The sequence below is a fragment of the Triticum urartu genome, chromosome 2, assembly GCF_003073215.2.
Source record: "Triticum urartu cultivar G1812 chromosome 2, Tu2.1, whole genome shotgun sequence".
NCBI lineage: Eukaryota > Viridiplantae > Streptophyta > Magnoliopsida > Poales > Poaceae > Triticum > Triticum urartu.
This window is the reverse complement of record NC_053023.1, coordinates 496542457-496555186: the sequence shown is the minus strand read 5'-3', so window position 1 is coordinate 496555186 and position 12730 is coordinate 496542457.

Here is a 12730-nt window from a genome sequence, read left to right as displayed (position 1 = left end):
ATATTCGATTTCATATCATTCCTCAGCTTGCCCTTGGAAGGGACATAGTCCTACTCTTTGCTTATCGCACTATCTGTATCACTCTGCTTTAACGCAATTTTTTAATAAACAATGCATGACATTACGACTATTATTGCATTCTTGTTATATATATATCTATGTGTTCATTAATGATGCCTTGCAACCGTACACCTTGGTACGGCTAATACACCAGGGGCTTACGTACCTCACAATACAGTGTGAAAAGTCCGAACACTTTCACAAGTGCGGCACCCGGAACTTATAGCATTATATGCATCAGCTCCGAATCATGTCTTTGATCAAATGTTGGGTTTGCCCGGCTCCTATGTTTTGGTACCTTATGTTCCGCTCTATCGTCTAAGGTAGCGCTAGGAGAACTACTGCGATTGTGCCCCGGTTCTGCCGGGCGTAGCACCTCAGCAGAGAAAGCTAAAACTGACTGTCATGATAAGGCGAGAGATTGGTCGCTGTTCGGCGAGGTTTTTCGAGTCCCTAAAGACTTATGCCGCTTAGGGCGAGGGGCCAGCCCTGTCCGGCTTACAGGCGTGTATCGCGCCCCGAATTCGGCCTTCCGAATATCAGGGGCTTCGCCAAAATTTAAAATTATAGAATTCTATGGCTAAGTGAGAGTGATAAAGCATTATTAGTCTGGTTGCCTTGTTCGTTGTGCTAAGCACCTCCCTCGAAGGACCCAAATTTGGGAACAAGAGTGCTCAGGTTTATCCTGAACACCCCAGCACTCGTGGCATGGGGGTAGAAGCCGAGGACTAGCCATCTCTCAGATTGGATAAATGGCCAAACAGAAGGTAATATTTTAAATTCAAACAAGCGTTGCATAGCGCATATGAAACAAGTTTTCATAAATACAGGATAAAACGAGCAAGTCTCATTCAAATATTACATCTTTTGAACACTCATCCGCGATAAGACGGGCACCCGGTAGAACACCGTCGTAGTACATCTCGGGGTGGCGGTGCTCCTTGCCCTCCGGCGGCCACACCTTGATCAGCTTCACGGCATCTAGCTTGACCCACTGCAATTTCACACGGGCGAAAGCCCGGCGTGCACCTTCAATGTAGACAGATCGCTTGACGACCTCCAGCCACGGGCAGGCATCCACAAGCCTCCTCACCAGGCCGAAGAAGCTGTTCGGAAGGGCGTCGGCTGGCCACAGCCAGACTATAAAGCTCTTCATGGCTTGATCGGCCGCCTTATGTAGCTCGACCATCTGCTTCAGCTGGTCGCTCATTGGCACTGGATGTTCGGCCTCAGCATACTGAGACCAGAACAGCTTCTTCGTCGACCTTCCGTCCTCGGCCTGGTAAAATTGTGCGGCATCGGACACTCTGCGGGGCAAATCTGCGAATGCTCCTGAAGAGCTCCGGATCCTGGTAAGTAATCGGTAATTTACTTTTACATGCTTGCTTTGCATATAGAAAGCCTTACCCGCCGCTATCTTCTTCATCGCGTCGATCTCTTGGAGGGCCTTTTGGGCTTCGGCCTTGGCACTTTTTACACTCTCGAGGGCCGCGGCAAGCTCAGACTCCCGCATCTTGGAGTCAAGCTCCAACGCCTCGTGCTTCGCCACAAGAGCCTGGAGCTCTTGCTGCACCTCGCCCACCCGAGCCTCGTGCTTCTCTTGGTCGGTGCGATCCTTAGCCGATGTATCTTCGGCCTTGGTTAGCGCTTGCTTCAGGGTCGCCACCTCGGTCGTGGCCCCTGGCAAACATACGATGATCCTGTCATTTTGCAATCGCGTGCTCTTTTATATATATACATAAGACAGGGTATTACTTACCTTTGTTCTCCTTGAGCTGCCTCTTGGCAAGGCCGAGCTCTTTCCTGGACCCCTCGAGGTCCTGCTTCAGTACGGCGACCTCCGCAGTTAGTGCGGCGGACGCCAGCAGCGAAGCCTGCATATGCATATTGACATACTTATATTAGACTCCTGCAATATTATTTGATCCTCTGTTCGGCTTTTCTTTGTGAACACCGAACAAAGCATCAGGGGCTACTTTCTATGCGGTAATATTTCTACTACATTTTAAAACACTTACCTTGAAGCCTGTTAGAAGGCTAACACAGGCTTCAGTCAATCCGCTCTTGGCGGACTAAACCTTCTGGATCACCGCACTCATGATAGTGCAGTGCTCCTCGTTGATGGAAGCGCTGCGAAGCGCTTCCAGCAGATTGTCCGGCGCCTCTGGATGGATAGAGGTCACCAGCACAGGCGTCTTGCCCCTCTTAGAAGGAGACCGCCTGCCCGAGCCTGGAACCGCTGGAGGTTCTGGCGCGGTGCTCGGCTGAGGGCCGAACTCGAAGCTCTCAAGGGCCCCGTCCCCTCGGCTCCCGGAGTCCGGAAGGTCGCCTTGAGGCGCCTCCGAGACTGTCTCCCCTCGATCCGGTGCCTCTTGAGACAACACCTCGGCATCGTCGACAGGATGAGGGGAGGTGGGCGTTGGGACTGGATCGCTATCCATGTCCGACAAGCCCAAGGAGCCGTCCGATGATACATCGATACTGGCTCGTGGCGGCCTGCATAATTGTGTTTGGCGTTAGGGAAAGTAGTGCGACAAAGGAATCCTAGAAGTTACTCTGGTATCTGAATACTTACGATCTCCCCGGGGGCTTGACCCTGGGCAACCACTCGTCTTCGCCTTCGTCGGCAGCGGTGGAACTGTCCGAAAGGAGAGTCCTTCCCTTCTTGGACCCTCCGGCCTCCCCAGTTGGGGCGACCTTCCTTTTCTTGTCTCCCCCAGTCGGTGGGGGAGCATCTTCTTCTTCCTCTTCCTCGTCTTCAGGGTAAGACTGCGCCGCAGAGTCATCGGATGGTGAGTCTGACGAAGCCTGGCATCGGGAACTCTTTCGGGTTCCCTTGGCCTTCTTGGTCTTCTCCGGCACCGTATAAGGGGCCGGAGTCAACATCTTCGCCAGAAGAGCGTCTGCGGGGCCTTCGGGCAAAGGAGCCGGACAGTCGATCTGCCCGGCGATCTTCTGCCAGTCCTGTCAAAGGTACGGGAGTTTAGATCCCGCATAAGAGTCAATCTATATAAAAAAATAAGTATCCTGTGAAAGGTAAAGCAGCTTACTGCACTGGCTTGGCGATTCGTGCTGAATTCATGATCCTCAGTAATAGGGGGACCTCGGCACTTTTGAACAGCACCCTCCAGGCGTCTTCATGAGTCGTGTCGAAGAGCCTGTTCAGAGTTCGGTGCTGCGCCGGATTGAACTCCCACAAGTTGAACTCCCGTTGTTGGCACAGGAGTATCCGGCGGATGAGCATAACTTGGACTATGTTGACAAGCTTGAGCTTCTTGTCCACCATGTTTTGAATACATGTTTGGAGTTCGGTCAGCTCTTTCGAACTACCCCAGGACAGGCCCTTCTCTTTCTAGGAGGTGAGCCGCATGGGGATGCCAGATCGGAACTCGGGGGCCGCTGCCCATGCAGCGTCGCGCGGCTCGGTGATATAGAACCACCCCGATTGCCACCCCTTTATGGTTTCCACAAAGGAGCCCTCGAGCCATGTTACGTTCGGCATCTTGCCCACCATGGCGCCTCCGCACCCCGCCTGGCGGCCGCCCACCACCTTCGGCTTGACATTGAAGGTCTTCAGCCATAAGCCAAAGTGGGGCTTGATGCGGAGGAAGGCCTCGCACACGATGATAAACGCCAAGATGTTGAGGATGAAGTTCGGGGCCAGATCGTGGAAATCCAGGCCGTAATAAAACATGATCCCCCGGACGAAGGGATGGAGAGGGAATCCCAGTCCGCGGAGGAAATGGGTGAGGAATACTACCCTCTCATGGGGCCTGGGGGTGGGGATGAGCTGCCCCTCATCTGGGAGCCGGTGCGCGATGTCGTCGGGCAGGTATCCGGCTCTCCTTAGTTTCTTGATGTCTCCCTCCGTGACGGAGGAGACCATCCACCTGCCTCCCGCTCCGGACATGATTGGAGAAGGTTGAGGTGAGAAGTGCGGACTTGGGCGCTAGAGCTCGAGTGTGCGAAAACGGATGGGTAAGGGAGGAAGAAGGTGTGGATAGAAAGGTGAATCCTTATCCCTTTATATGGGCGGACGAAACTAAGCGTCCCCACTTGCCTGGTAAAACTCGCTTATCCCCCAAGCGCTACAATTGATGGCGCGGTTGGGTTACCCACGCCCGTATTGATGAGAATCCCGTAATAAGGGGACACGATCTCTACTTTGACAAGACGTGTCGAAAAACTGCCTCGCGTTACGTGCGGGGCTGGTTAAAAGAAATGGTTCGAATAATCACCGGGCCATGACGTAACCTCATGCTGCCAAAACAAGCCAGCAAATTAGATCTGCGAAAATATTATTCTCTCTGTGGTGGAATGTGGAACTTATTTTGCAGGGTCGGACACTATCCTCGTATTCAAATTCTTCTGTGATATATTCGGAGAAGGAACCCGCCTTGCAATGCCGAAGACAATACTGCGCGCCGGACTCATCGTCATTAAAGCCTGGTTCAGGGGCTACTGAGGGAGTCCTGGATTAGGGGGTCTCCGGACAGCCGGACTATCTCCATTGGCCGGACTGTTAGACTATGAAGATACAAGATTGAAGACTTCGTCTCGTGTCCGGATGGGACTCTACTTGGCGTGGAAGGCAAGCTAGGCAATACGTATATGGATATCTCCTCCTTTGTAACCGACCTTGTGTAACCCTAACCCTCTCCGGTGTCTATATAAATCGAAGGGTTTTAGTCTGTAGGACAACAATCACAACATACAATTATACCATAGGCTAGCATCTAGGGTTTAGCCTCCCTGATCTCGTGGTAGATCTATTCTTGTACTACCCATATCATCAATATTAATCAAGCAGGACGTAGGGTTTTACCTCCATTAAGAGGGCCCGAACCTGGGAAAACATCGTGTCCCCTGCCTCCTGTTACCATCCGGCCTAGACGCACAGTTCGGGACCCCCTACCCGAGATCCGCCAGTTTTGACACCGACACCCATCACAAACCCTTATCTGCTGCATTACATTATTTGCCATTTACCTCTCGTTTTCCTCTCCCCCACTTCACCCTTGCCGTTTTATTTGCCCTCTCTCTCCGTCCTCCTTCTCTTTCCCTATTTGCCTCTTCTTTTGTTTGCCTTCTTCCCGTATGTATCCTTGTTTGTGTTTCCATGTGCCTTCTATTTGCTTGCATCTTTGCTTGCTAAAAATCTATTGATATGGATCCACTTAAAGTGTTCTACTTAGATCATCTTTGATCCTTATGCGCTCGTGCTGATACCCCAACTAGCCTAGTTGATGGGAAATCTTTAGATGAGCATGCTCATTTTGTGCGTCACCGTTTGTCTGAAAAAGGGAGACTCTTATGGAATCAAATAAACAGATTACTGTGTTATGCTTGGAATCTTTGTGAAATTTGTGATTTTACTTGTTGCTCTAAGAACCCTAAAAAATAACTCCCCTACCTATGTGAGTTTAGTGATATTGAAATCTTATCTTCTTATGTAAAGGGTGTTTATAGTTACTACGATATCGAAAGAATTGAAGAATTTGTTGCTTTTAAGGGTGCTTATGAAGTTGTTTCTTTGATTGAAAAATATGATATTACTCTCTACGAATCTGAAAATTTTGACATACATAAATATTGCTATGAAAACTATGATCATAATGTCTATGTCAAAGAATTTATTGAAAGAATGACCGTTGCTTTGGAAGAAAATAATGATATGCATGAATCTATAGATAATTATGATTTTGATGATTTGATTGAAATATCCCTTGATGAACATGATGCTTGATATTCTTGTGGCCATGATGCCAATATTTATGAAGATGAATTTGGTATAGTTCCTTATGTTAAACATGAGATCGTTGCTATTGCACCCATATTTAATAGTTCCTTCGTTGAAAAGCATGATTGCAATGATGTTATTATAAATTCTCTTAATGTCAATTGTGTTAATGATATGCAAAACCCTAAGCTTGGGGATGCTAGTTTTGCTATGACTACTATTTGTTGCAGTGATCATGATTGGGGTGATTCTTCTTTTGATCTTGAAAATTTATTTAAGCCCCATGATGAATATGAGATTGATAATAGTGTTTGCAATATTATCGAAAGTGGGTTTGGAATAGTGTCAACTTTAGATCCCAAATATTTGGAGAATGTTCAATCTTATGAAGTTTTTGATAAAAGTGGGTTTGTAGAGGTCATGACTTTAGTTAATGTTAATCCCACTATTTTGGAAGAGTGTCAACTTTACATACATGTGGATCTTATTAAGAATATGTTTTGTGATAGGTATATTGTTGAATTTTCTTATGATCCTACATGTAATTATTATGAGAGAAGAAAATATGGTTGTAGAAATTTTCATGTTACTAGATTACCTCTCATTATGTTGAGATTGCTATTGTTTCTTTCCGCTTTCTTGCATATGCTAGTTTTTGCTTTCCTTGATAATTTGTTTGCCGATAAGATGCCTATGCATAGGAAGTATGTTAGACTTAGATGTATTTGTCACGTGTTCTATGATGCTCTCTTTGTGCTTCAATTCTTGTCTTTCATGTGAGCATCATTGAAATATTATGCCTAGCTAGGGGCGTTAAACGATAGCGCTTGTTGGGAGGCAACCCAATTTTATTTTTATTCCTTGCTTTTTTATCCTGTTTAGTAATAAATAATTTATATATCCTCTGTTTTGTTGTGTTTTTTGTGTTCAATTATTGTTTGTGCCAAGTAGAACCGTTGGGAAGACTTGGGGAAAGTCTTTTTGATCTTTCTGTAAAAACAGAAACTTTAGCGCTCACGAGAATTGCTGCCATTTTTATCTGGAAAGTGATATTTAGTTAATTCTTTTTTAAGATGATTAATAGATAAATTCCTCACGTCCAGCAATTTATTTTACAATTTTTGGGGTTCCAGAACTTGCGTTAGCTGCAGAATACTACAGACTGTTCTGTTTTTGACAGATTCTGTTTTTCGTGTGTTGTTTGCTTATTTTGATGAATCTATGGCTAGTAAAATATTTTATAAACCATAGAGAAGTTGGAATAAAGTAGGTTTAACACCAATATAAATAAAAAATGAGTTCATTACAGTACCTTGAAGTGGTGTTTTGTATTGTTTCCTAACGGAGCTCACGAGATTTTCTACTTTAAGTTTTGTGTTGTGAAGTTTTCAAGTTTTGGGTAAAAGATTTGATGGATTATGGAACAAGGAGTGGAAAGAGCCTAAGCTTGGGGATGCCCATGGAACCCCAAGATAATCTAAGGACACCTAAAATCCAAAGCTTGGGGATGCCCCAGAAGGCATCCCCTCTTTCGTCTACTTCCATCGGTAACTTTACTTGGAGCTATATTTTTATTCACCACATGATATGTGTTTTTCTTGGAGTGACTTGTATTATTTTAGTCTTTATTTGTTAGTTTGCCACAATCATCTTTGCTGCACACACCTTTTGATTCAAACACACATGATTTGAACATTATTAGAATACTCTATGTGCTTCACTTATATCTTTTGAGTTATATAGTGTTTGCTCTAGTACTTCACTTATATCTTTTAGAACACGGTGGTGGATTTGTTTTATAGAAACTATTATTCTCTCATGCTTCACTTATATTATTTTGAGAGTCTTAAGCAGCATGGTAATTTACTTAAACTGGGAAATTAATCCTAATATGCTAGGCATTCAAGATTAGTAAAAAACAATTCTTATGAGTGTGCTGAATACTAAGAGAAGTTTGATACTTGATAATTGTTTTGAGACATGGATATGGTGATATTAGAGTCATGCTAGTTGAGTAGTTGTGAATTTGAGAAATACTTGTGTTGAAGTTTGTGATTCTCGTAGCATGCACGTGCTACCTCTTGAGCACTTGCGTTGGTTTTCCCTTGAAGAGGAAAGGGTGATGCAGCAGAGTAGCGTCAGTATTTCCCTCCATTTTTGAGAACCAAGGTATCAATCCAGTAGGAGGCCACGCACGAGTCCCTCGTACCTACACAAACAAATAAATCCTCGCAACCAACGCGATAAGGGGTTGTCAATCCCTACACGGTCACTTACGAGAGTGAGATCTGATAGATACGATAAGATAATATTTTTGGTATTTTTATGATAAAGATGCAAAGTAAAATAAAAGGCAAAGGAAATAACTAAGTATTGGAAGATTAATATGATGGAAGATAGACCCGGGGGCCATAGGTTTCACTAGTGGCATCTCTTGAGAGCTCAAGTATTCACAGCAGGTAAACAAATTACTGTTGAGCAATTGACAGAATTGAGCATAGTTATGAGAATATCTAGGTATGATCATGTATATAGGCATCATGTCTGAAACAAGTAGACCGACTCCTGCCTACATCTACTACTATTACTCCACACATCGACTGCTATCTAGCATGCATCTAGAGTATTAATCTCAAGAGAACAGAGTAACGCTTTAAGCAAGATGACATGATGTAGAGGGATAAACTCATGCAATATGAAATAAACCCCAACTTGTTATCCTCGATGGCAACAATATAATATGTGCCTTGCTGCCCCTACTGTCACTAGGAAAGGACACTGCAAGATTGAACCCAAAGCTAAGCACTTCTCTCATTGCAAGAAAGATCAATCTAGTAGGCCAATCCAAACTGATAATTCGAAGAGACTTGCAAAGATAACGAATCATACATAAATGAATTCAGAGAAGATTCAAATATTGTTCATAGCTAAACTTGATCATAGACCCACAATTCATCGGTCTCAACAAACACACAGCAAAAGAAGATTACATCGAATAGATCTCCACAAGAGAGGGGGAGAACTTTGTATTGAGTCCAAAAAGAGAGAAGAAGCCATCTAGATAATAACTATGGACCCGTAGGAGTGGTGGAATTAGGGTTTTGGCTCTGTATCTGGTAGTTTGGGGGTATGTAGGTATATATAGGAGGAAGGAGTACGTCGGTGGAGCAATAGAGGGCCCATGAGGGTGGAGGGTGCACCCAGGGGGTAGGCGCGCCCCCTACCTCGTGGCCTCCTGGTTGATGTCTTGACGTAGGGTCCAAGTCCTTTGGATCATGTTCGTTCCAAAAATCACGTTCTCGAAGGTTTCATTCCGTTTGGACTTCGTTTGATATTCTTTTTCTACGAAACCCTAAAATAGGCAAAAAAACAGCAATTCTGGGCTGGGCCTCCAGTTAATAGGTTAGTCCCAAAAATAATATAAAAGTGTATAATAAATCCCAATAATTTCCAAAACAGAATATAATATAGAATGGAACAATCAAAAATTATAGATACATTGGAGACGTATCAAGTATCCCCAAGCTTAATTCCTGCTCGTCCTTGAGTAGGTAAATGATAAAAACATAATTTTTGATGTGGAATGCTACTTGGCATAATTTCAATGTAATTCTCTTAATTGTGGAATGAATATTCAGATCTGAAAGATTCAATACAAAAGTTTAATATTGACATAGAAATAATAATACTTCAAGCATACTAACTAAGCAATTATGTCTCTTTAAAATAACATGGCCAAAGAAAGTTATCCCTACAAAATCATATAGTCTGTCTATGCTCCATCCTCACCACACAAAGTATTCAAATCATGCACAACCCCGATGACAAGCCAAGCATTTGTTTCATACTTTTAATGTTCTCAAACTTTTTCAATCTTCGCGCAATACATGAGCGTGAGCCATGGACATAGCACTATAGGTGGAATAGAATGGTGGTTGTGGAGGAGACAAAAAGGGAGAACATAGTCTCACATCAACTAGGTGTATCAACGGGCTATGGAGATGCCCATCAATAGATATCAATGTGAGTGAGTAGGGATTGCCATGCAACGGATGCACTAGAGCCATAAATATATGAAAGCTCAACAAAAAGAAACTAAGTGGGTGTGCATCCAACTTGCTTGCTCACGAAGACCTAGGGCATTTTGAGGAAGCCCATCGTTGGAATATACAAGCCAAGTTCTATAATGAAAAATTCCCACTAGTATATGAAAGTGATAACAAAGGAGACTCTCTATCATGAAGATCATGGTGCTACTTTGAAGCACAAGTGTGGAAAAAGGATAGTAGTATTACCCCTTTGATTTTTTTGGGCCTTCTTTTTTTCTTTGGCCTTTCTCCGTTTTTTTATTTGGGACAATACTCTATGAATGATGATCATCACACTTCTATTTATTTATAACTCAATGATTACAACTCGATACTAGAACAAAGTATGACTCTATATGAATGCCTCCGGCGGTGTACCAGGATAGCAATGATGCATGAGTGACTTATATGAAAGAATTATGAACGGTGGCTTTGCCACAACTAAAATGTCAACTACATGATCATTCAAAGCAATATGACAATGATGGAGCGTGTCATGATAAACAGAACGGTGGAAAGTTGCATGGCAATATATCTCGGAATGGCTATGGAAATGCCATGATAGGTAGGTATGGTGGCTGTTTTGAGGAAGGTATATGGTGGGTGTATGATACCGGCGAAAGGTGCGCGGTATTAGAGAGGCTAGCAATGCACTACAAAAATATACACTTCCGTGATGATACGTGTTTGTCATAGTAGGTCGCGTTTTTTTTCATGCATGTACATCCATGACAAATTTATGACAGAAACAAGATAGTCATACCTGTGCTGTCGTAGAAATGTTCCATGACATTACCAAAATTATCATCATGGAAGTGTCCACTTCCATGACGATAAATCGCGCGTCACAGAAGTGCTTTCGTCAAGGGTGACCGACATGTGGCATCCACCGTAACGGAACGCCGTTAATCTATCGGGTCGGGTTTTGGATTCGATAACCCGTTAACAGCCCCGACCAATGGGAAATTTCCACGTGTAAAATTCTTATTGGCCGGACGAAACACGTGTCAGCTCGTCAGTGGGTCAGATAGGCGCATATGATACATTGACACGTGGCACAGCCCAACAGAGGCCCATTCCTGTGAAAAGGCCGGCCCGTTTGACTTGGTCAAAAGGTGGCGGGCCGGCCCATGGAAAGCCTGCTAATGGCCTGTTCGCATATAGCCCATTTATAGCCCGCTAACCCAAGGCCCGTTACGCCCTATCCGAATTAGGCCCAGTAGTGTCATTTGGGCCATCCAATATGATTCCAGCCCGTTTTCACTTCTGGCCCATGTATGGCCCATGACGCCTTTCGGCCCATATGAGGCCCTATGTAACTCTTGGCCTATTAACGGCCCGTGGTGAAACTGGCCCGTAATGAACAATGTATCACTTTACACCCATTAACGGCCCGTGGTGAAACTGGCCTGTAATGAACAGTGTATCACTTTATACCCATTAACGGCCCGTTATTCCGTTGGTCCGTTTCCAGCCCATGTTATCTTTCGGCCTTCTCGGAGCCCATTTATTCTTGGGCTCATTTCCAGCATTCGTTTACTTACGACCCGTTACTGTCATTTTCTGCTTGTGGACCAAATTCAGCCCGTGGTTACAGTCGGCCTGTTTGTGGTCCGTTAATACATTGGGCCGTTTTCATAGCGTCATCAAATACGGCCTATTAACGATGGCCCGTTACGGTCGGCCCATGAACGGACGATTCCAACTCTAGCCCGTTTATGGCTATAATGCGACTTGTTATTGGCCCATGTTTGGCCAATCGATCATACGGCCCGTATATGGCCCATTGATGATACGGCCCGTAGAAGGCCTACTGTTTCTACGGCCCGTAGAAGGCCCACTGTTTCTACGGCCCGTAGGAGGCCCAGTGTCACTACAGGAAATATTAGCCCATGGTTATTGTGGCCTAGTTTTAAAAAATAGGTTATTGCAACCACTAGTTAATCGCAGAAAAAGAACTGCAATGACTACAAGCAAACAAATAAACAAGACAACAAGGAAATAAATAAGCAAGCAACTAACGCTAGGCTATCACGGCTATTACACATATTACATCCACTGGGCATCAAAGTTCGCCACCAGTGCAAATATAGGGAACAAAGCAGCATATCATATACACTGGCCGTCAAAATTGGCCACCAGTGCAAATAAACGCGGCAGCAAAACAAGAGCATAACTGAAACAACTTCAGAAGAGTTCAAGAAACGTTATCCTAGGTATCCACCATGCTGGAAATAAGCTTAGCAAGCTTATTAGCTTTGTCCTGTTTGGCGCTAAAATCTTCCAATGCTTGTTGTTGCACTAGAAAGTATGCATATGAATGCTCCAGGGACTTCCGCGGTCCTTCCGCTTCTTATCGCAGCACAGCTGATCGATGTCTTTCAGCTTGTAGTTGAGACTCAAGAAGCCGAATTGATTCAGACGGTGAGTTTGAATAGCTTGTGCAAGCGGTAGTGGCTAGTAACTCCAACACTAAACCAAGACAGGATGTGTCACTATCCTGAACCTTATCTGCATTACTTCCTTTACCATTGCTTAATAAGGCACTCTTCCCCAATATTATGTCAGCATTCTAAAAGAAGAAACAAGCAGACACATAACAAGTTTAGCATGTACTAGTATATGAAACTCATTTCGTTGAACCGGTTCATTAGTAAGGTGGACACGATTAAACTACCAAGTCTTCTATTGCCAAGTACTAGTACATAATAAAAGCATCAAACAAACATATATCTATGTCCTATGGTAGCAATGGAATCTTAAATTAGAACAGTTGTTCTTCAATTTTAGGCACTTGTTCTTCATGAACAGAGTACAGTAAGACGCAAGAATATAATACTTA